The 24,519-nt window shown below is 43.9% G+C and overlaps 1 protein-coding gene across 4 annotated transcripts in view; it reads right to left on the bottom strand.

Moving 5' to 3' along the window:
• The window catches only part of C7H10orf90 (chromosome 7 C10orf90 homolog), a 189,540-nt gene that overhangs the window by 128,680 nt on the left and 36,341 nt on the right, over positions 1-24,519 (bottom strand). The window contains exon 2 of one of the 4 annotated variants that reach the window (XM_054036146.1): positions 11,943-12,094. The exons of 2 other annotated variants lie outside the window; for them this stretch is intronic. The gene's annotated coding sequence lies outside the window, so the exon portion shown is untranslated. Of the gene's footprint in view, positions 1-11,942; positions 12,095-24,519 lie in introns of those variants that run through there. One more of the 4 variants, XM_054036147.1, reaches the window with a different exon arrangement.

The following is a 24,519-nucleotide window of genomic DNA, read 5'->3' as shown; positions in this document are numbered from 1 at the left end:
GCACTGCTGTGGTGTCGTCCGGTACCAGAGAGAGGGCCCGTACGGAGCCGGGTGCCTAGGTCGGTGCCAGGGCGTCGAGACTGAGGTCAGAGTCCTGATGTGGGTCCGCCGACTCGTGACCTGCTGACTTGTCCTGTGGGCGGCCAGAGGAGACCAATGGAGCCCGGGACACTCCGGCGACCGAACGGGCCTCCGCTTGGGCTGGCACCGATGGCCAAGGTGCCCACTGGCACCACTGTCCTTGCCACGGAGTCCCTTGCCATTGGTTCGGCTGAGCACAGGATGGCAATACGTGCCCCGGCGGAGCTGCGCTTGCCGAGGGTGGGTGGATGTGTGCCAAGGCCGAGGTTGCCAAAGAACGCTCGGTGCCGCGGGAGCAACAGGAGTGGCGTCTGTGGCGTCATCTCCCTCGGGACCGGTATCTCGACGACGATGAATGGTATCCACGCAACGAACTGCTTCGGTACGTGTGATGGCGACGCAAGGCTCAGTGCCCTGATGCCGAGGTACCCCGAGGGGAGCCTCTGGCGTGTCGCCGAGACAAGTGGGAACTGGAATGGGAGCGGCGACGTCTGTCCCGTCGAGAGCGGCTCCGGTACCCATGTCTAGCTGGTGAGCGTTCCGGGTGCCTCTCTCGGTGCCTTCACTCACTGACAGGTGGCGTGGAGGGTCCCCATGACTCCCGTCCCCACGGCGGCCCGGACAGTCTGGACAGCATCAAGGGTGGCCGGGAGCTGTCCGAAGAGCAGTGCGGGGAGCGATCTTCGGAGCAGGAACTGTGGCTGCTCGGAGAGGTCTGGTGGGCACCCAAAGGGGGCTTGCCCCGAGACATAGGGCCCATACCTGGTTGTGAGCTCGGAACAGGCAGGGACATAATGTCCTTCGCAGCCTGCACCGCCTCCGGCGTCGACGGCATCTGTACCTGTGGGGATGCCTGGGTTGACGGTACCGGGCTGCTCCGCTCAACACAAGTCAGAGCCTGGGGGGGATCGAGAACTGCCCAGCACGGGACCAGCCTCCCCCTTGTCCTTATTGCGGCGACGTTGCAAGGCCGAGCTCTTCCCTTGCTTTTTGTCGGGAGAGCCCAACTGGTTGAAGGGGCCTCGCTACGTACTGACAACATGGCGGCTGGTGCTGAGTCCGATCTGCGCATCGGCGTCGGAGTCAGCGCCGACTCCATCAGGAGAGCTTGAAGTCTGAAGTCTCTCTCCATCTTGATTCCTGGCTTGAATGACCTGCTGATCTTGCAACGGTCGCTGATGTGAGTCTCACCCAGGCAGCGAAGGCACTCAGCGTGAGGGTCGCTCCTGGGCATAGAATGGCGACAGGAGTCGCGCGACTTGAAGCCTGAGGCACGGGGCATGCCCCGAGCCCGCTCTGTCCACTGAAGAACAATCTACAATGGTACCACTAAGGTCGAGAAGAAGGGCTGCAGCAGAGCTGGAGCACAAAAGTTCTGACTACCTTCACTGGTGGCAAGAAGGAACTGAGGGTGGGGGAGCCCGTAGCTCCCCTTATAGCGCTATATACAGGCGCCACTCCAGGGGTCCCAGTGGTGCTCCCCCAGTACGGGTACTGCTAAGGGAAAAACTTCCGGCACCAGTGCACGTGGCGAGCACGCACACCTACTGTGGAATACACAGGAGCAATCACTCGAAGAAGATATGTTGCACTCTGTTACACCAGTATTCTCCGGGGCCCAACATTCTGAGTACTGACTATTGTTATAAGGAGCTTAATTATAACAAGATTTGTTGACAATTAAAGTACTGTAGTTAGGTCACAGAGATTATTATAATAACAGGAAACTTACCCTGAGAACTTGAAGTGTATTTGCAATGGATGCCTTTCAGACAGTAACATTTTTGATTCATGTTGTCCCAAATTAACTGTGGAAGAATCGTGTCCCTCCAAACATGGACTCAGGATCACTCTTATATTTAATCATTTATATATGCCCCAGGAGATATCATCTATGTAACACCCATAAAAACTGTAATTTGCATAAAGCTAGAACTACAGCTTCCACCAGCAGCTAGGCAATAGTATCAAGTCTACAGGGTTTGATGATCCATGATGAGTTTCTTCTGATGATATATTGCGTTAACAGACAGATACAGTAGTTTTAGTAGATGGAGCTTTTATGGAACCAGAAGAAACTAGAAATTTCCCTCTATAGCCTTCTTGTGCAGTTTCATTAAATTAATCTCTTCCTCTTAATAAAATCAGTTATGTTCCTAAATAGCCATTAGGAATTTTTGCTTCTTTAATAGCTGTTACTCCAAATTTTTTCAGCTATGCTCAGATAATCTTCCCACCATCACACAGGAATAGTCCTCCTTCATGATGCATCGCATTATGTTCTCCAGACCTCCTTTTCCAGTATTACTGCATAGGAATTCCCATAGAGCATGTATTGCTGCATGAATAAGTCACAGCAAATAATTTTCTTAATTAATTCAACCTCTTTCTGCTTCCAGACATTCTCTAAGTAGATCGCTATTTACTCCTAGTTATTTATTATTCAAATGCTTTTGATAGATTGATTCATGGATATTTGTTTATGTGGAGGTAGGGGTTGTGCTTGTTTGTGTTTTTACAAACTTGCCTCTCCACAGGCACGTGCTGAGAGGCTAGCCTTCATTAAAACAAAACACACCTGCATCCATGCAATTATAGAACATTCTTGCCAGCTGTTTCATTTTGGCCTGGACTGCCCAGAGTTTTCAAATACACTCCTGAATCTCTTCAGTCCCAGGCCAATTCCAGGCAGCTGTCACAGCAAGTAAGTATATTTCCCTGCCACTAGAGGGTGCTGTGCAGATTGAAGCAAAGCATCCTGCATCAGTGTTCCTGCCACCTCAGCTGCTCTGGGCACTTAGACTAGCAAAGGCTCACGCAGGTACCAGAGGAGCATTCAGCTCTCAGCCTTAACCGCACTGCTGCTCAGGACCATGAAAGCATCATCTCCCTTTTCCGTATGCTGTAGTGAAGGGAAGGAAGGAAGGAGACACAGAAAGGGCAAAGGCACACACCACGGGGGCCAAAACACAGAGAACACAAAGAAAGGGAGACTTAGAAAAGGAAACGGGGGACAAATATGAGATAGGCAAAGAAAAGGAAGACAGGGGGCACAAATGGGAGGAAGGACGGACAAATAACATGCAGGAGACAGACAGATATAACAATAGGCACAGATTGGGGGGGGTGAATAGGATTGTATGGTGGGGGGGAATGAGGAAGAAAGGCATATAAATTGTCCCCTCCAACATGGGAGAAAGAGAGCAGAAAACTTCAGGAGATAGAGAGTGAATTTAGCCCTGTAGCTCATTCCACACAGAAAGAGGGAGTGGGGGGAACAGAACAGCTCAGTCATCCAGAAGTTGTCAAACCCAATGACTTCTAAAATATATAAGATGTGGCTATCCCCTCTCTTTTAAGGTGAGGAGCAGAGACAGTCCTGAAGTACAAGACAGGGATCAGAATATGGATCCTGGATACCAAATCTGTTTATTTCTGGGGGCTTGGAGCAGACCTAAACGAGTTATTAGTAAAGCAGAATCTGAACTTTCTCAAAGTGAAAGGTGTCTGGTCCTGGCCTGGCTCCATCTTATAGAGTTGGGATTGGACAATGCAGGTTATGTCAGTCCCAAAATTTCCCCACATTCATCCAGTGTTAGGGTAGGAAAGTCTCAAGGGATTTTAGAGTAGCAGCCGTGTTAGTCTGTATCCGCAAAAAGAACAGGAGTACTTGTGGCACCTTAGAGATATGCATCCGAAGAAGTGGGCTGTAGTCCACGAAAGCTTATGCTCTAATAAATTTGTTAGTCTCTAAGGTGCCACACGTACTCCTGTTCTTTTTTCAAAGGATTTTGGCTATTAAAAAGTTATCTATCAAATCAGAATAATTTTCTTTAGAGAGTAAACATCCATCTCCTCTTCCTCATCCTCCTTTTCTATTCACTCATCTTCATTGTCTCTGCAGTTCAATGTCAACCCCACCTCTAATCTCCTATCTTTTTTGTACATCTTAATTTTTCAAGGCCTCTAACCTTGCCCATTAGGTTCCAGCTGTCTGCAGCATGACCTCATTTTCCTGTTGGCCTGCCACAAGATCATCTAATAGTGCCTGTATGCTGTCCAAACACCTGATGTGTGTTCCCATTCCACTTAATCTGCATTTTGCTTCCCTTCTGTTATTCTCTGCCTCTCCAGCTTCATGTGCTAACACTTTCTTCCTAATTTTTTTTTAATTCCCTCTGCTCCATTTCCACTCTCCCTCGTCCCCATCTTAATGAAGACACTCTGCCACTGATTCCCAGGCTCAAACTCATTAAATTTGTGTGTCTGGATTTTGCATTAGTGCCCATTTGTGCATGCCAGTTGGGTAGTTAGATATATTACCTGATTTGTGTATGGTACTGCTTCTTTGTATAGCCAGAGGTGGGTGTTGCAATTTCAGTTAAATGCAGAATTATCCATTCCTGAAAAATTGGCAGTTGAGAAGGAAACAGCTCTTGAGAAAACAAAGAAGTTAATGAAATTGAGTCATGTGAGTCTCTGCTTCACAAAAACATATGGAAAAAAATCAATGTCTGCCAAACCAAAAGGCTATTTGGGTGTTTTGACTTGCTTAGGTATTAGATGTAGTAGAAGTGAGAGGATTGAGATGGGACATCTTTAATAGCCTAATCAAGGATCAGATTGTTGTCCTTAGATCCAGGCATGAAGCAGACCCTCCCCACCTATGAATCTCTTCCCCCTCCCTCTGCACGGAAAGGGGGCTCAGCAGTACTATACACAACCGCTGCAAAGGCCTCCTTGTGAGGTCTGGGATCAGTTCTGTGGATGAGGTTGAAGACTGGGCAGTGAGGTGTGAGAGAGGGAGAGTCACACATTGCCCCATTTCTAGCCACAAGGAAATTACTTCCAGACACATGGAAATTAGTCAGGAAAGACAGTCTTGCCTAGGACTGTATTATATTTTCTGTGGGCCTCCCTTTAAGGGGGGGAGGAGAGGCACTAGGAAATTTGCTGCCAGGGAGCTAGGGCTGGTGTTGAGGCATAGGGCATCCATGAGTTTCCCAGGATATTTGTCAAATTTGGGGTTAGATTCTTTTCTTTAGGGGGCACAAATTTCACTTTTCTGACACGATTGTGTGTGTTTCTGTCCATCTTCATGAAAGGATACACAGAGATTTCCAAGCCTCTTCTAGGGAATATTTGAGAGCAAGACCTCGTGGGCTGTGGAGTAGTCTCCCATGGCAAGCCATGGAAGCTCCATGGCCTTGAATATTTAAAGCTAGACTGGACAAAGCTCTAGAAAACATACTGTAGGGCAGTGTTTCCCAAACTTGGGACGCCACTTGTGTAGGGAAAGACCCAGGTGGGCCGGGCTGGTTTGTTTACCTGCCGCGTCCGCAGGTCCGGCCGATCGCGGCTCCCACTGGCCGCGGTTCACCGCTCCAGGCCAATGGGAGCTGCTGGAAGTGGCGCGGGCTGGGGGACGTACTGGCCGCCGCTTCCTGCAGCCCCCATTGGCCTGGAGCGGTGAACCGCGACCAGTGGGAGCCGCGATCGGCCAGACCTGCGGACACGGCAGGTAAACAGACTGGCCCAGCCTGCCAGGGGCTTTCCCTACACAAGCGGCGTCCCAAGTTTGGGAAACACTGCTGTAGGACAATGCCTTTATAGTAGCAGGCATTTTGACAAGACAGCTATACTGGTCTTTATCATATCCAGTTCCTGTTATGTCTCTCAAAAGATGTATCACAGTTTTGTCTTTAATCTTCAATTCCGTTGAATACTAGAAGGGATATAAAAATAAAAAAGCTAAAGTTCAAATCAGATCTACACTTACATATTCCAGAATCCATCAGCACACTGGGTCACTCCTGAATGTCAAAACAAAGAGTCTGAGTCTACGCTTAATAATTTTCCTAGAGTTCCATTGTCCTGGAAAGACAGTTGCCTTCCAGATTTCAAATGCTTCTAAGTGAAAGGTGAAGTATTTACTGAATTGCTTGCTGTAAAAACTTAAACTAAGCTCAGCATCTCTGGCTGCTTAATTTCAGGTCAGATCTTAGGTTTAGATTTTCCTTTAGATCTGCATATTAGAGTCTTGCTGCTTTTTATAATATAATTTTGCCCTGGCTTTAAATATATCTTCTAACCTAAGTAAGGATTACTTCGTCTTTGATATCACAATTAAAATGGATCAGGAGGGAGAAATAATGATTGATCATGAACCACGGTGCTGATCTGTGAAACGTGCTGACTTATGCCTGTGAGCAAAAACACTGAATCACAAGGATCAATAAACAGAGCTGTAGTGGTGCAACTGCTGCAGGCTGCACTGTTAGACTGCACTGGCAATTAAAGAAACTGGGTTGAGTTGACAACCACTTCAACAGAAGACCTGTAACCTTGATTCTTCTTATGTGAAAGCATAACTGTCCTTGGAATTGCAAAGAAGGCTGAACTAGTTTGTTGCCGTCTGCCAGGATAGGGCAAAAATACCTTTTGTGTTTAGTAACTGCTTAGATCTGTGCCATATGCACCTTCACTTTAAATTAATGTATGTAAAGTAGCTTCTCTCTGACTTTAACAGCTTATATCTATTGTTTAGAGGTGGTTTTACTACCACTGAGAAATTACTCTGCATTTTTGATGTAGCATGTAAACAATTTAAAATATATATGAATCTAATAGTTCTGGTAGTTCAAAAGTTGTGAGTATGCCCATTAGCAATCACAACAGATTTTGTGAGAACTTCCTAAGTCTCCTCTTCTACACTAGCCTGTGCCCTAAGTAATGCTGATTTTTGGTTAACATATATGGTAAATGCTTAGTTTTTTGTTTATTTTGTTTTTTTTAGTGCAGTGCTCACCCACTTGGAGTTCTTGAAGTACAATTAAATGCTTGGCTGACCTATTACTAAAAAGACTAGTCATGACCTAAAGAGACCTACTACCAAAGAGACTAAAGAGAGTAGTCATGTCCCAAAGGAAGCAACTGAGGAGAAGAGAGGGGGCAAATGCATTTCAAAGGAGGGAGTTACACATGCAAAACTAGTCAGAAAAGTCTGGTGTGTTGACCCCAACCAGATTATCTCGCATGACTAGCCTTCCAGAGAAGAAGGTCAGAGTTCCCAGGAGTCAGACCAAGTGTTTTTCAGTCACTTCTGATACAGTTCTATATTTAATTGCAGCTCTATTTAATTGACTTGACAGTTCTGCTAACCTAGCTTTCCTATAAGACTTAACATCTCAGAACTAGTTATTCCTTTCTGTAGATAGGGCAATAACCAGAATCCTCTTGGAAGACCTTTAATAAGACTTACTTTACAAATGAAGATAAAGGCAAAGCATCTGAAACTCAAATAGCTCTGGCTGGACTTTTCAACTGTTACTGAGGTGAAGGAGAGGCTTAGGGCTAAAGCACAGAGCTAGGAGTCAGGAGACGTGGATTCGGTGGTTGGATATGCCATGGATATATACTCTGTGATGCAGAGCAAACTGCCTAACTTCTCTTTGATTCATTTCTCCCCTATGTAGCATGAGAACATCACTTCCCTGCTAGACATGGACCTTAATATATGTACGGCTCTTTGAGACCCTTGCATAGCAATATGAAAACGCACAGTATTTTTATTATATTGAAAATGGCCATTCAGGATAATACAGTATTTTATCCCTTTTCAAAATGTACTTAGTAGAGGCTTAGTAAAAGCCAGTGGGTTTTGGCACCTGCTGGTTGTGGGTTGAGTTGCTGCCTTCCTCTCAAAATTTCTATTGGATGGAGTTTCTATCTGACGGCTTATTTATCATCTTACTGGTGATTATAATAATAATTGGTTTTAAATCTGTTTTGTGTCTGAAATGAAGATTTCCCCCAAACAATCCATCATTTAAAAAATGAAGTCTTCGAATTTTCTGCTAATATAGTGAACTATTTATCATGGTAGTTGAAGATGCTGTATATAAATGTACATCTGTAAGGCTATGTGTGATGTTGCACTCTATATGAGTTTATGAAAATATGCTAATGAGTATGAATATAATGTAACTGGAATATGCTTCATGCAAAAGATCTCTTGTAAGGTATCATTACAAAGCTTATAATCTACTGAGTGTGGTCATCCTATTTGTATTAATGTATCACTCTTGTATCTGAAACTAGAAATATAAAATTTAACTCTTAAGGCCTATTGTAATTATGAAAAGTGGGGGCCATTAATGGTGGCTTGGAATCTTGATGGCTCCCATTAACCAGGACAATTGACTTTGGATAGCTCTGTTTGCAGGCAGGCCTTCCTGTGAGTCAGGCTGGGAGGAATGGCTTGGGGTCTTACAGTGACATGTGATCATGTCACCTGAACTGGAATCCATCTTTAACCTGACGTTTTTCCATTGAGAAGGAGGGGTGGGAACCCAGAGGGACAAAGGATTTCCGCCTTATGCAAAAGATATATAAGTGGGTGGAACTGAACAAAGAGTGGAGCCATCATAAGAAATCCCCTAGCTACCACCTGAGCTGAAACAAGAGCTGTACCGGGGAAAGGATTGTGCCCAGACTAGGAAGGCGTCCAGTCTGTGAAAGAAACTTATTGAAACATCTCTGAGGGTGAGATTTTATCTGTATTCAGTGGTATTACTATATTAGACTTAAATTTGCATGTTTTATTTTAGTTTACTTGGTAATTCACATTGTTCTGTCTGTTACTACTTGGAACCACTTAAATCCTACTTTCTGTGTTTAATAAAATCACTTTTTACTTATTCATTAACCCAGAGTATGTATTAATACCTGGGGGGGGGAGGGGCAAACAGCTGTGCATATCTCTCTATAGAGAGCGAACAATTTATGAGTTTACCCTGCATAAGCTTTAAATAAAACTGATTTATTTGGGGTTTTGACCCCATTGGGAGTTGGGCGTTAAAGACAGGAACACTTCTGTAAGTTGCTTTCAGGTTAAGTCTGCAGCTTTGGGGCACATGGTTCAGACCCTGGGTCTATGTTGGATCCTGTATCTGGAAGAGACTGGGAAAGATGAGAATGTCTTGGGGCAAATAATGCAGGGCCTCCCAGAGGATTCAGGGGGCCTGGGGTCTTCGGCGGTGGGGGGCCCCTGCCGCCGAAGACCCAGCACTTCAGCGGCAGGTCCGGGGCGGAAGGAGTCTTCGGGGCACTTCAGCGGCGGGACCCGGAGCGGAAGAAACTCCGGGGACCTGGGCCCCACGAGAGTTTTCCGGGGCCCGCAGAGCGAGTGAAGGACCCCGCTTCAGGGCCTCTGAAAAACTCTCGTGGGGGCCTGGGGCAAATTGCCCCCCGCTCTGGGTGGCCCTGAAATAATGTGATCCATTAATGGGTGTAAGAAAGAAAACAGAATTCCTCTACATGGAGTTTGGTGAGAACCCAGTGACTCCCCCAATCTGAGCCTATTTATTGCCTCAGCTAGGAGTAGGAAATATAGCCATGTGCAGCTGGACTTTGTCAGGCACAGGAAAACTGAACCTGGGACATCAGAAGAAAGAAATGGAGCCAGTTCTAACTCATTGCATTTGAAAGGCTGGTCCTTAAGAATTTTGAGATTTCCAGGCTTGGAAGATAGATTCCACAGTTCACTGCCAATGAGAGAAATCTTTTAGAGGAATATTAAAACCACTTCACTTAATCTGGGCTCAGATGGTTTTCAGTCCTGATTTTAGACTTTATTTAATCTGAGGCTGGGGGGGGTGGAGCTGCCCGGGGGAAACTAGCAGATGAGTTTGCAACTGTCAAAGCAGCCGTTATGATGAGGGGTGTGGATTCCCAGGTAGCAGTAGCAGCAAGGGTACAAGGGGATACCAGGACTCGATTCCCCTCCCCTCTACCAGAGGTGAAACCAGTCTTGGGAGCCCAGAGACTGAGTGGGCAGCATGAGTTGAGAAGTAGGAAAGGCTTCCACTATGCCCTAAACACCTCTGACATGAGCAGTGAACTACTGTTTCCCATCTGTCTTTTTCAGATGATCTAAAAAGGGACAGGGACTGTCTTCCTCAGTTTTTGCAAAGCACCTATGAATTTGAACACTGCCACAATCTACATAATAGATGCAATCCTTTACAGTTGTTTATTTGAAAAAGCTATTCATCGTCACTGAGACGCATTTTCAAGATGAGCTCCAAGTGACACATAAAATTCTACATACTTGTGCTTTATTGCATGTTTCTGCAAATTCACGGCTGGGGTTTGCACAAGTAATTTGATTTGTCAGGTATTTCCCTAGTTTGCATGTGCAAATCACTTTTGCACACCCAAGATTCAAGCCTGTCAAAAATGTAGGTGTGAGAGATTGTGTGCTAAACATTACTTGCTGCTTTTGAACTTTTCTCCCATTATAGCCTTCATAGAGACTTTAAATAATATAACAAAAATGATTCTATAGATCCTCCATATTACCAAAGGTTTTATACAGTTGTTCATTACTATTACAGATATATGAATTGCTAAGCAGAACCTGTTGCTACTAGGCATTAACCATCCTGAAATGGGAACATATACAGGTCCTTGTAATAGAAAGGATATTTTAATATTGTGGTTTCATCTGAGGAAAACATTTTCCAGCTGACCCAAGAGCCCATTCAGTTCAGTGACTTCTATCATATTACCCTTGGCGGGCTTTACTATTTGTACCAGGAGGAGAATTGTTGCTACATTAAATACAAATAGCTGATGAATAATTATCAGCTATCAGCACATGTTAACATATCATTTTGTTCCATGGTTGTTTCAATCCACACACTATTTATTTTAAAATAATAATATGCTAAATGATCATTTTGGCATAAGTGTCACAAAAATACACAAACATTACCTCATTATCAACTCTTTCCATCCACTGCTGTATTAACAACATTTCACTAAGACAAGCAATCAAGAAGCAAACAGCAGGATTTGGTAATGACTCATGTACAGTAATTGCCTGAATTTTTTTTTGTATGAATGAATCAGTTACTTTTGAAGCTTAGTCACCAGAAATATTTTTTCCAGAGCATTCTTCACATATATGCAGTATTAAACCAGATAGGGGAGCCCAGGGGAATTGTATTTTTCACTCACAGATATCAGAATTATGTTTAAAATTAAATGGCACCTTTCATCCAAGGATTTCAAGTCACTTTACAAACACTAATGCTTGCAATAGCCCTTGGTAAGCCATGGCAGAGTCTGGAAATTCTACAGAAGGGTAAACTGAGCCACATAGTAATTGGGATACTTGGTTAATGGCAGAGCTGGGAACAGATCCCAAGAGTTCAAATTCCCAGACCTCTATTCTAACCAAACAACACTACTCTGAAAAAAATACTCTAAGGATGACTTACTGCTTTGGAAGAGTAACTGATGATGCAGTGCATGGGAATAGTCTAGAAGGGGAAGATGTATTTCAACTTCAAAACTACTGCCCTCAATCCTGCAAATCTAATGCCTACAGTGCTGCTTTGGCTCACAAAAATGAGAAAAAGGCCCCCAAATGATCAGAATTCTTCCTTATACTTATTCTCTTTGGTGCACCACTATGGACTGTAGTCTATGGAAAATATAGTGTCATTTCTGAATAACATAACACAATAAGTTTGCAGATCACAGAAAGATTGGGGGAGTGATAAATAATGAAGAGAAGAGGTCACTGACACAGAATGATCTGGATCGCAAGCAAACCATGTGTTTTTATATGGCTAAAGGTGAATATATACATCTAGGAACAAAATGCAGGCCATACTTACAGGTTGGGGGGGAATTATCTTGGGAAGCAGTGACTCCAAAAGAGATTTGGGGGTCAGGGTGGATAAATCAGCCCAGCATGAGCTCCCAGTGTGATGCAGTGACTAAAAAGGCTAAGGTAATACTTGGATGCATAAAAAGGAGACTCTTGAGTAGGAATAGAGAGATTATTTTACCTCTGTATTTGGCACTGGTGCCACTGCTGCTGTCCAGTTCTGATGTCCACAATTCAAGAAGGGTGTTGAGAAATAGGAGAGGGTTCAGAGCCACGGGAACGATTAAAGGATTTGAAAACTTGCCGCACAATGGTAGACTCAAGGAGCAAAATCTATTTAAATTATCAAAAAGAAAGTTAAGGGGTGATTTGATTACATCCTTTAAGTACCTACATGGGAATAAATATTTAATAGTGGGCTCCTCAGGCTAACAGAGAAAGGTATAACATGATCCAATGGCTGGAAGTTGAAACTAGACACATTGAAACTGGGAATAAGGAATACAAAATAATACAAAAAATAAACCTTAACACTGACGGTAATTAACCAAGGGTTTCAATGCATTCTCCATCAATGGCAATTTTTCAATCAAGATTGGATGTTTTTCTAGAAGATACGCTTTAGGAATTTTTTCATGCAAGTTCTATGGCCTCTGCTATACAGGAGGTCAGCCTACATGCTCACTATGGTCCCTCACTCTTCCCATAAAGAGTTGTCTACTTGGGGCTGCAAGGGCAACTTGTCAAGAGTTTGAAGGCTGCATCTAACATTAATTTTGAAGTAAATTTACATCAGTTTTGAAGTAATCAGGCAATACAATAACAGCCCTTGAATATTCTTTGATAGCTGAAAAATTGCTTTTCTAGCTGTGAAATAAAAAGCTGAAACTGATCAGCATTAGCATCAGCCAGTACTAGTATTAGACTATATTTTGGGCCATGTAGATGTCCATTAGCAAATTACTAGACCCAAGTACCTGATAAAATGGAGTACCATTTCTTAGCTCATCCCCACAGACACAATGTCCTCCTAAAAACACAGTCAAGGGGAGAAACACAACCATCCAAAATCTTAACCTCTGGCTTTGGAACAAAAGTAGAAGAAACAAGAAGCTAAAACAGATGCATGAATTATTGAGGAAAGCATGATGTTTATGCAGTATGTTATTGCATGATACACTGTTTACACTCGGCAGCACCTCTCTTGGTATTTTAATGTACTTGCATGATTAGTTTGAGACAAACCAAGAAGACGGCAAGAAAAATTCTTTTTCACCTGAGCTGAGAGTATGACACACAGGGAATTGTACATGTACCTCCTATAATTGCTACGGGAAACTAATGGCATAAACCTCTCCCAAATCCTCCACACACAACTCATGTATCTGGGCAGACGCAATGGGAGGAAAACTAATCTTCCCAGCAGGCTACAAAGCAGCAACAGAGCAGCTGCAGAGGGTATTTCAGCGCAAAGGCTGAAGCAGCACTTGTTGGACCCTTCTTTCCTTCCCTCCAGTGGGAGACATGGCCATATCATCCACTCAGTAACACATCTCTGGCTCTAGTTTCGGGGGCAGAACTGCACCAGTTCTACTGACAAGGGATCTTCTGAGGCACCAAAGAAGAGGGCAGGATTTGCTTCCAAGTGAACAGAACTCTGGGTTTTCCTTGACGGTCCTATTTCCAGCTACTAGCCAGCCCCTTTGTTAATGAGACCCCAACCCAAGATGATGCCACAAAGTTGTTTATATTGGAGATTCTACAAAAACAAGGTGCCAGGTATATATGTCCAGACAGACAAGAGAAACTGGAAGTTCCGTGAACAGCACCAACTAATAAGCTATCATTTAGATATCTTCAAAGGCCATTCTAGCATGAAAAAAAATGGTTTTAGAATATGTTTATTGATATTACCATTAAACTATATAAGTGAAGGAGACAGGCAGCCAATCTATATGAGCAATCTGCACAGCTGAGTCAGGCAGCATATGTATTAAAAAGCACCACACCCCAGATCCTACTCTCTGGCATCAGGAGACACGTGCAATGAGAACTCTGCTGGTTGATAGCTGTGTCCCACAGTTCTCCTTCCATTCAACTCATTTCTTACATATACAAAAGAGGAAACCTGAAATTGGTCCATAGTGTGTTTTTTTTCACCCAAACTCTGTGCATGGAATGCCCTCTTCACCCTGGTTTGCTAAGAACTCTTGGGAAGTCATTAGGCTTTGGTTTAGCTTTCCCTTCAGATGGCAGTTGGAATTCAGTGACTAAGAGAATTTCTGACATCCTTCAAGATTATTATTTGGGTATTGTTCATTCCTGCTCTCAGCCTCAGATATTTTGCATCAGACTTTTGGAATTCTGAGCTTGGATCCCCCTCACAGCAGCCCTACCTGATAGCAGCAGAGAGCCTTTGCTAGGTTCTGTGAAAACTGGACATGGTGCACATGGAGTTGGTCGCTGTCCACTTCTAACAGCACTTACCATATCTGAAGACATGAGGTTTTCCCCTCGGTCTTCTTTTCTCAAGACTAAACAGGCTCAGGTTTTTTTTTTAACCTTTTCTCATAGGTCAGATTTTCTAAACCTTTTGTAATTTTGTTGCTCTCCTCTGGACTCTCTCCAGTTTGTCCACATCTTTCCTAAAGTGTGGCACCCAGAACTGGACACAGTACTCCAGCTGAGGCCTCAACAGGGCTGAGTAGAACAAGACAACAACCTTCCATGTCTTATATATGACACTTCAGTTAAAACAGCCCAGAACGATATTAGCCTTTTTTGCAACAGCATCACACTGTTGTCTCTCATTCAATATGTGAACTATAACCCACACACTATAACCCCCAGATTCTTTTACAGTGGTACTACTGCCTACACAGTTATTCCTCATTTTGTATTTCTGCAGTTGATTTTTCCTTCCTAAGTGTAGTACTTTGAACTTGTCTTTATTGAATTTCATCTGGCTGATTTCAGACCAATTCTCCAATTTGTCAAGGTCATTTTGAGTTTTAATTCGGTCCTTCAAAGTGCCTGCAGTCCTTTATTATTAGAAATTTCACTCAAATGGTTGCCAAAATGTCACTGCCGGTGCTCTTTGTGAAAAAGAGAGAGAAAGAGACACAGGACTTTCAAGAGTGCCATCAATGTAGCCAATCAAAGCCAATGGGACATATGTGGATAAATCCCAAGTAACTCCCTGAAGATAGTGGAATGGCTTCAGATGGTGTTGACCTCAGTGGAATTGTATCACAGGCACTTCCAAGGAGCATGATGATGACAGAAAACAAAACTGCTATGTGCAGCTTTTTATAACTATTTTGCGGGTCCTTCCTCTTCGGGAATATTATGAACTCCAGATATCAGAGTCCATCACTGATCATATCACAGAGAGCAACAAAACCAGTATTGGAACTGGTCAATAAAAAACAAAAACAAACAAAAAAACATTTTGCATTTTTTTAAATATTTCCACATTTTTTAAAATTTTGTCAAAAAAATCCAATTTTCAAAAAAATTTCAACCAGCTCTATAAACCAGTCAAAAATCTCAGAATTTTTTTCAACAAAATTGTCCAGGTATTTTTGTTTTTGAGAATTGAATTTGTGAAAAAAATAATCAAAAATGCTAAGTTAGGGACATTCCAGCAGCTCCACTGTCCAAAAGATCCACTTCTCAGATTTGCACGTGCTATTTACCAGCACCTTTGACTAGTAGTGTGCAGTAGCTCACCTTTGACAGCACCATACTCTTGCGCAGTGTCCGGTACCATCACATTATAATGAATTCCTTTCCCATTTTACCTTCTCTTTCTCTTTCATCTCTCCATTCACTTCTTCTATTTCCAATTCTCCTCCCCAAACTATCCTTTAGATACTTTTATATGTACACAATATAGAACTATATTTTTGTATCCATTTTAATTATAGTCTGTATTGCCATAGCAACGTTGTTTTCAGCACACATAACTCTTCAGAACTTGTAACAATCTCTGTATATTATTTTAAAAAGCCTTCTAAATTTGCTACCACCATGCCCCTACTCCTGCCCCAGTCTTCTCATTCCCAACATGCTGAACTAAATCTATCAAAACAAGACCAAACGTAACTGACGGAACTCTTAGCCTACCAAAATTCTAGTTCAATGGTGTTGGGCAGGGGATAGAGTGATTTTGTCATTTTTATTTGATGTATCTTTTTTCACATTTAGTAGAGGCATATATCCCAAAAAATGATGGGGTAATAGGAGAGAAGTTAGGAAGACAGATCACTTCCAGTTGGTAACGGTGATGCTTACATAATAAGATGCCTTTCTTAACATCAGTGAAGTCTAATCCAGGCCTATTGTAAATGTTTAAACCAACAACATTGTCAATTTTATATAGCTAATCCTATAAAAAGGACACAATTTCCTGAAATGTAACTTTGTAATTTATATTGCTAGACTCATCATGTTAACAACAAGTTTATATCTGCACCACAGTCTATTGTGTAAATCAGATATCAAAGTATCCACTGGTACCTAGAAATGAACACTCATTTTCAGTAAAGGAAAGGTTGTACAAAAAATGGTTATCTAGCTTCTCATAACTGTTGTTCTTTGAGATGTGTTGCTCATGTCCATTCCAAGTAGGTGTGTGCGCATCGTGTACACAGTCGTAGGAAGTTTTTTCCCCTAGCGGCACCCATCAAGTTGGCTGTGGAGCCCCCTGGAGTCACACCTTCATTGCGGCATATATAGGTCCCTGCCAACCACCGCCTCTTCAATTCCTTCTTGCCAGGGTACTCTGACAGAAGGGCAGGTCTTGGAATGGACATGAGCAACACATCTCAAGGAACAAAAGTTACAAAAAGGTAGATAACCGTTTTTTCTTCTTTGAGTGTTTGCTCATGTTGATTCCAAATAGGTGATTTCCAAGCATCTCCTAGGAGAAGGAGGAGTACAGTGGGTCGCCGACTGCAGCACCGCTCTGCCAAATGCAGCATCATCCCTGGCCTGCTGTGTAATGGTGTAGTGTGATGTAAACGTATGAATTGATACCCATGTTGCTGCCCTGTAGATGTCTTGGATGGGGACTTGTGCCAGAAATGCCGCCAAGGATGCCTGCGCCCTTGTGGAGAGTGCTGTCAGCATGGAGACAGGTAAGTTTGCCAGGTTGTAGCATGTCCTAATACAGGCCATGATCCAGGAGGAGATTCTTTGGGACGACATGGGGAGTCCCTTCATTCATTCCGCAATTGAAACGAAGAGTTGAGTCAATTTCCAAAATGGCTTTGTTCATTCAATATAAAAAGCCAATGCTCGTCTGACATCCAGGGAGTGGAGCATTCATTCCCAGTTGCTAGTGTGCAGCTTAGGGCAGAACACTGAAAGTAATATGTCCTGGTTCGCATGAATTATGAAACTACCTTTGGGAGAAAAGCCAGGTGTGGCCGCAAATGTATCTTCTCCTCATAAAAAACGGTATGGGGGGGCTCAGAAGTCAAGGCCTCAAGCTCAGACACCCTCCTGGCTGAAATTATAGCCACCAAAAATGTTAATTTCCAGGAGAGTAGAGGAGAGAGCATGTTGCTAGGGGCTCAAAGAGAGGGCCCATCAGTCTTGAGAGCACCAGGTTGAGATCTCATTGGCTGTCTTACTTGAGGGTACAGTCTATCTAGTCCTTTGAGGAATCCGCCAACCATGGGGATAGCGAAAACTGACTGGCTGGCTGACCCGGGATGGAAAGCTGAGATGGTGGCCAGCTTTACTGATGACACCAACAAGCCTTGCTGTTTCAGGTGTAATAGATAATCCAGGATAAGGGGAATCGATGTCTGTAAAGACTGAGTGACCTTTTGTAATGATCAAATCGAGAATCTCTTCCACTTAGCCAAAAAAAATGGCCCTGGTGGATGGTTTCCTGCTGCCAAGGAGAACCTCCCTAATGGAGTTTGAGCATGAGAGCTCTGAAGGGCTTAGCCATGGAGCTTCCATGCTGTGAGGTGGTGAGACTCCAGATTGGGGTGCTGGAGGCAGCTGTGGTCTTGAGTGATCAAGTCCGGGACCAGGGGCAGGGTTATAGGCATGTCCACCGAAAGGTCAAAAAGCATGGTGTTGACATGGCCACTCTGGTGCTATTAAGATTATTGATGCTCCCTCTCTTCTGACCTTCAGCAGGACTTTGTGTACGAGCAGGAAGGGCGGGAATGCATACACCATGTGCCCCTTCCAAGGGAGGAGAAAGGCATCTGCGAGCGAACCCTGGTGGTGATTCAGGAAGGAACAGAACTGGTGACACTTCCAGTTGTTCCATGTTGCGAACAAGTCTATCTGAGAAATGCCCCCCTTTGGAAGAGGTTGATCACAACATCTGGGCGGAAAGAACCGGTTGTGAAAAGACCAGCTGAGATGATCAGCCAGCTCGTTCTGAGATCCTGGAAGGTATGATGCCTCTAGATGTATCGAGGGGGCAATGCAGAAGTCCCACAGTTGAGGGCTTCCCAGACCAGGGGAGAGGAGTGAGCACCACCCTGTTTGTTTATATAGAACATCGCTGTTGTGTTGTCAGTCAATACCAAACAACATCTGCCCTCCAGATGGGCTTGAAACATCAGGCAAGCAAGGCGAATCGCTCTCAGCTCCCTGACGTTGATGTGCAGCGAAAGTTCTGCCTGGGACCAGAGACCTTGAGTCTTGAGTCTGCTTAGGTGCACCCCACCATCCCATCGCTGACATGTCAGTGATTAGAGACAGCGAGGGTTGGGGCCTGGAGAAGGGGACTCCCATGCAGACTGCTTACGGGTCGAGCCACCACAGAAAGGACTCTATAACTGGAGGAATAAGTGTGACTATCTTGTCTAGTTGGTCTCGGTTTGGCCTGTATACCGAGGCCAGCCAATCTTGAAGGGGACAGAGCCACAGCCTGGCATGCTGTACTACATATGTACAAGTGGCCATATGGCCAAGCAACTTCAGGCAATTTCACACTGTAGTAGTGGAGTATTGTCTTAAGTCCTCTATGATGGCACCCATGGCCAGAAAATGCATTCCAGAAGGAATGCTCTGGCTTGACTGGAGTCTAGGAGAGCTCCGATGAATTCTATCCTCTGAGTGGGGGCTAGAGTCGACATTGTCACATTCAGTATCAAGCTGAGACTGTCGACTGTCAATTGAACTACGCTCTTGTGGTCCTCCACTTGCGCCCTGGAGTGGTCCTTGATTAACCAGTCATCTAGGTACGGTAATACCTGCACCTGCTGCCTCCTCAGGAAGGTGGCTACGACCGACATGCACATGGTGAACACCCGAGGGGCTTCCATGAGGCTGAAGGGAAGAACCGTAAACTGATAGTGGGTGTTGTTGACCACAAAGCAGAGAAACCACCTGTGGGGCAGGACTATAGACAGATGAAAGTACACATCATTCAAGGCGAAGGTGGAGTACTAGCCCCCCAGATCCAGGGAGGGAATAATGGAAGCCAGGGAGACCATGCAGAACATCTTCTTCTTTAAAAATCTGTTGAGGTTTCGCAGGTCTAAAACAGGCCTGAGCCCATCCTTGGCCTCAGTCTGAGAAAATTCTGGGAATAGAACCCTCTGCCCCTGATTTCCGGAGGGACCTCCTCCACTGCTCCGAGTTCAAGGAGCGTTTGCACCTACTGCACGAGGAGTTGCTCATGAGAAAGGTCCCTGAAGAGAGACAGGGAAGGGGGGTGGGAAGGCAGGAGAGAACAGAATTGGAGAGAATATCCCAATTCTACCGTGTTCAAGACCCATTGGTCTGAGGTGATTTGTGACTAGGCATGGTAGAAATGGGATAGATCCATGCCAGCCTCAGTGCCAGTTCCTGCTGCAGCCTCTGTGCTGGCCTAGGTGCCCATCTCGTGGCCTTGTGGAGGTTCCCAGGCTACAGATGATGATGGAGGGTCCTGTCCTTCCAATACACCTGATAATGATCTGGACCCCGGCCTCTGGGCTTGGTGGTAGGCCACTGAGCTGGCACCTACACTGCGGTGGCCCCAGCATCATAGGCAATGGCTGTCCTTCCTCCTTTCTCGAGCAGTGCCAAGAGTAATGTCAAGAGTGGTGCCGGCTCTGCCTAGGCACATAGGACTCCACTTCCTAGTCCAACTAAGATTCCAACCTCGGTGACCAAGGTGGTGGAGAGCAAAACGGTGCTGGAGGGCAGTGCCTAGGCAAGGGCAAACAGTGCCTCATCATAGTAGGCTTGCCCTTGGAAGGCATGGTGCTTCTTTGCAGTGCCGGAGCTGGTGCAGGGGAGTGCGCTGTCATAGCTATAAGGTCCCTGGCCACGTCAAAGGAGTCTGTAGTGGAGGGAAGGTCCAACTCCTCCACCTGACTCTCCTGCACTGGGAATTCCACAAGAACTGGTCTCGACGGACGCCCCTGTGAGGCCGGAGTCGACGGTGCTGGCTGAGTCGGAGCTGGAGCAGGGTATCCTGGCACGGGACACACCCCGCTAGTGCCTCCTTGCTCCACTGCTCTAGTGAGAGAGTGACCTCTGTTGGTCTTCTTCTTGTGCAGCACCAGCGAATGGGTGCAGTACTGGGCACTCACATTGGAGGAGGCCTTCTGTGCTGGGGAGAGGTGGTGCCAAGGGTCTCTGGAGCCTAAGTCCTTTTTCAGCCTCTTACTGAAGCCGGCATGCTCTGCACTGAAGTGCTGGGCTTGGGGTTGGACCCCACCTGTACTGGCTGGAGACCAAGGGGTGACTCCATGAGGAACAATTTTAGCCTAAAGTCCCTCTCCTTCTTAGTTCTTGGACGGAAGCCTCTGCAGATTTTATACTTATCAGTCTGATGGGTTTCCCCCAAACACTTCAAACAGGAGTCGTGTGGCCGTCTCTTTGGCATAGGCTTCAGACAGGACCCGCACGGTTTGAACCGCTGAGACCAAGGCATACCCCGGACCACGGGAATGGAAGAACGTGGTGGTGGGGGGAACCCCCAACTGAAACTTATCTTAACTAACTATAAGCCAATTAAAACTAACTAATCCTAAATTAACTATTTACAGATGCAACAAGGGAAAGTCCACTAGGAAATCACTTGCAGTAGCAAGAAAAGAGAGCAGCTCCAACGATTGTCACTGGTGTAAGAAGGAACTGAAGAGGCGGCAGGTTGGCAGGGACCTATATACACCGCCATGAAGGCATGACTCCAGGGAGCTCCACAGTCGACCCAACAGGTACTGCTAGGGGAAAACCTTCCGATGACTATGCACACAGAGTACACACACCTACTTGGAATCAACATGAGCAAGCACTCGAAGAAGAAGAAACTTTCTCAGCTGAGAGTGGGGTACAAGAGTCTCATCTTAAATACCAACTTTGATCCTACGCCCCGATTGATCATAGGTATCATTTTTATGCATGAAAGAGAAATTCCTTTTCTGAGCTAGGCCACCAATCTGTTACTTAGGAGAATTGGAAATGAAACTGGGACTGCTTTTTTAATAAATCCTACTTTCCTGCTCTACAGTATTCTTTCTGTATTTATTATTGCTGCAGTCTCTGAACTGAAACATTCCATTAACCTAATAGCAATATGTGAATACACATTAGACAGTTTGGCCCACACACACACAACTGATCTCATCAAAGAAATAAAACTTGATTTGCAAACAATTTACATTGACACTCACTTGTGTGGTTGCAATTTAATGACACCACATTAGTGGTACCATTATTATTTTAAACATGATTTATAAAAAAGGGGGTTTATCTATATTTAAAATGCATAATGCATGAAAAAATGTGCTGTGTATTCCATTAATCATTCTATATGGCACACTGCAATATGGCTGGTATAAACTTGGCCTAATTAGCAATCTTCTTATAATCCCAAAAGTCAAATACAGTACTGGGCGATCAACAAGCTTTCTTTTGCATTTCTTTTCCTTTCAGTGGTTTTTATTCTGAAAGCTTTTGTTCTTATTTAGAAATTCAAATCTGCCCCACATCTTGTCCTTAACATTGCACTGTATTTTTATATTTGTGGCTAGATTGTACTTCAAAGATAATGTATCATTATTTATTACTAGTTAGTAAGAGAAGTGGTAAATAAATGCTCCACCGAATATTCCTATAGCCTGAAAACAGTTTTCTTTACCTATATAAGAAAGACTTTCATTTCTTCTCCATAGACAATGATCTTTTTGAGATGAGAACAATCTGCACTGATCTATAAAATCTTAAGATCATTAATACCAGTATAAAAACAAGCAAAAACAGTATCCTAAAGCATTTTAGCATTTTCGGACTAAGGAAAGGAATTTTGCTTGATTAAGGACTCCAAAGAGGCAGTTAGCTGTGGAATCATACTCATAATATTTCTTCTTTTCCCCCTGAGCTAATTCTAACAGAAAACAAAGCTGGGATATGGATGTTCAAAGGAACAGCAAAGACTACATAACAAGCCATGATCAACCTACACACTTAAATACCCTCTGATGATGATTATGATATGTTATAGAGGACAGAAAAACGTATTTTAAGTCTCTGGTATTTTTCTACAGTGTATAATGAAGTTGGTAATGGTGTGTACATATATAATACTGAAACAACAGCGCTGGAGAGGTGGGGCCATGTTAGTCCCATTTTTCTTGATGTAATTATCAGCTGTTTAGAAGATGTTCTGTTTAATTTAGAATCTGGTTCACTGTGGGTGGTGGCTGCAGGCAAATTGTCAGAGTGAACTATTGACTTAGACATCCCCCAGTGGTTACCGGACTTCTGTTTATTACCATATTTGTATTACAATAGCACCTAGAGGGCCTCAACCATGAATTGTTCTCTTGTGCTACGGCTGTACAAACACGTAGTAAGATACCCTTTATCAGACTGAATTCCCTTATGCCATTTGCATCAATTCAGTAATATTTAATTAATACATTTTATGAGGATCTGTATATTATCTAGTTTGATCAGATCTTTCCATTTAATTTCTAAGGACAAATTCTATTTAGTGATTCTGTAACCATTCCTTTCAAGAAGTTTAACACCAGCAGGTGTCTGAAACCACAGGACATTTGCTTAGCTGTGTGTCTATATAAATTGTATGAAATTTTGTTTTCTACTTAATTAAGAACATCTTCAAAGAATTCCTTTAAAAAAATGCTAGGGTTAGCTGGTTGGGAATATAAAATGGAACAGTGTTTTGAGCAATACAATTGAACTGGAGAGATCTGAAGCCCACTCCAGGCTGTGTTCTTTCCCCCAGACATTTACAAACCATGCATGAGGAGAGATTGAGCCCTGCTACAGCCACACAGCACTCCATCGCCATTCGGCCAGTCAGTGCTAGAATGGGGCCAAAACTCCTAAAACAATCTTCAGACTCTCTCACTGTCATTGTAAGTGAAACCAAACTGCTTTGGGGAAGTCATGGAAGGGCTGGCAGCTCATCTAGAAGAAAGGTCATGTAGATGACAATGTATCATCTCTTGTGGCATCAGACAATTGTATTAGTGTATAATATGCCTGACAGATGTTCTGGGATTGGGTTTCTCAAACTTTTTTTTTATTGGATTTGAAAAAAACAAACAGGACCACATCTTATTTGAGAAATTGTCGCATAAAACAACATACCCTCGTATTCTGAAGAAGGTAACTACTTGCCCGCCCATTGACTATCTGTGGTAACTGTAGCAATTGCTCACCTGAAAAAGTAATTAGGAATGTAGCATACTTTTAGCTGTAATTTGGAAGCTGCAAGAAAGAAAAACCAACACTGTGTTACCAGCCATCTCCTTTTGGACAACCAACAATCCTCTGATCTAACGTGAGAACCTCTTGCATGCAAGACATTCAAATCTATATATTTTGTTCAGATGAAATGAAATTCAGATCCAGAATTATAGCATACGAGGATGCATGGGTTCAGACTGAGGCTTTGCATTTTATCTACTTAAAGTTATTGTCAACCTGCAGATTTAAATTCTGGATCAACATTTGGAATTCACACACACACACACACACACACAGTGTTTTGATCCTCAGGCCCATTGTCACCATCAATATATACAGTAAGTTAATGAACCAAGGGTAATCTTAAATAGGTCATTACAGGGCAACTGTTTCACCCTTTTCCTGTTGTATATGGTGTGTGATATATGTAAGTAAGTTAATATCAACTATAGAAGTAACTCACATTTGAGATTAGCACTTGATGTACATCTAGAGACATGCACCAAATATAAATTGCCTGTTTTCCTCCCACTGTGAAATCAGAGTGAGTTGTGTTGCACAAACATGAAATACAAAATATTCTAGCCACTGCATCTGATTTTTAAAAAAATATTAGCACTAAAAATGTAAGTACATTAAATATATTGAGAAAGTGCCCCAGGACACTACCAGATGAGAGGAAGTGACTTTTCTTGCCCCACAAACTATATTCCCAAGTAAATTTCCTACAGGTAAACTGCAACATGGTAAGCCCCACCCTATAAACAATACACTCTCTTATCCTGGAAAAGAAGTCAATTTCTATCAACATTGTCTGCTCCTAGCTATGACCACTGTGACCAGTGGACTGTTGGTTGTTGTGAGGCTCTCCTCAAGGTGCCCAGAACCGGGAACCACTGTGTTACCCCTCTCCCTCAGCAAGACAGAGCTTTGCGGGAGTTTAAATTGTGTCTCAACTGCCTACCACACCAGGCTCTGGCTCCTTGGGCGGGGCAGAGCAACAGGCAATCTTTAGCCTGAGCCTTCAGGCTAAGGCAGGCAGTAACTACAGTCTGGGCTCTAACCCTCTG

The sequence above is a fragment of the Malaclemys terrapin genome, chromosome 7 (assembly GCF_027887155.1).
Source record: "Malaclemys terrapin pileata isolate rMalTer1 chromosome 7, rMalTer1.hap1, whole genome shotgun sequence".
NCBI classification, from domain to species: Eukaryota; Metazoa; Chordata; order Testudines; family Emydidae; genus Malaclemys; species Malaclemys terrapin.
This window is presented reverse-complemented; position numbering and strand designations above follow the sequence as displayed.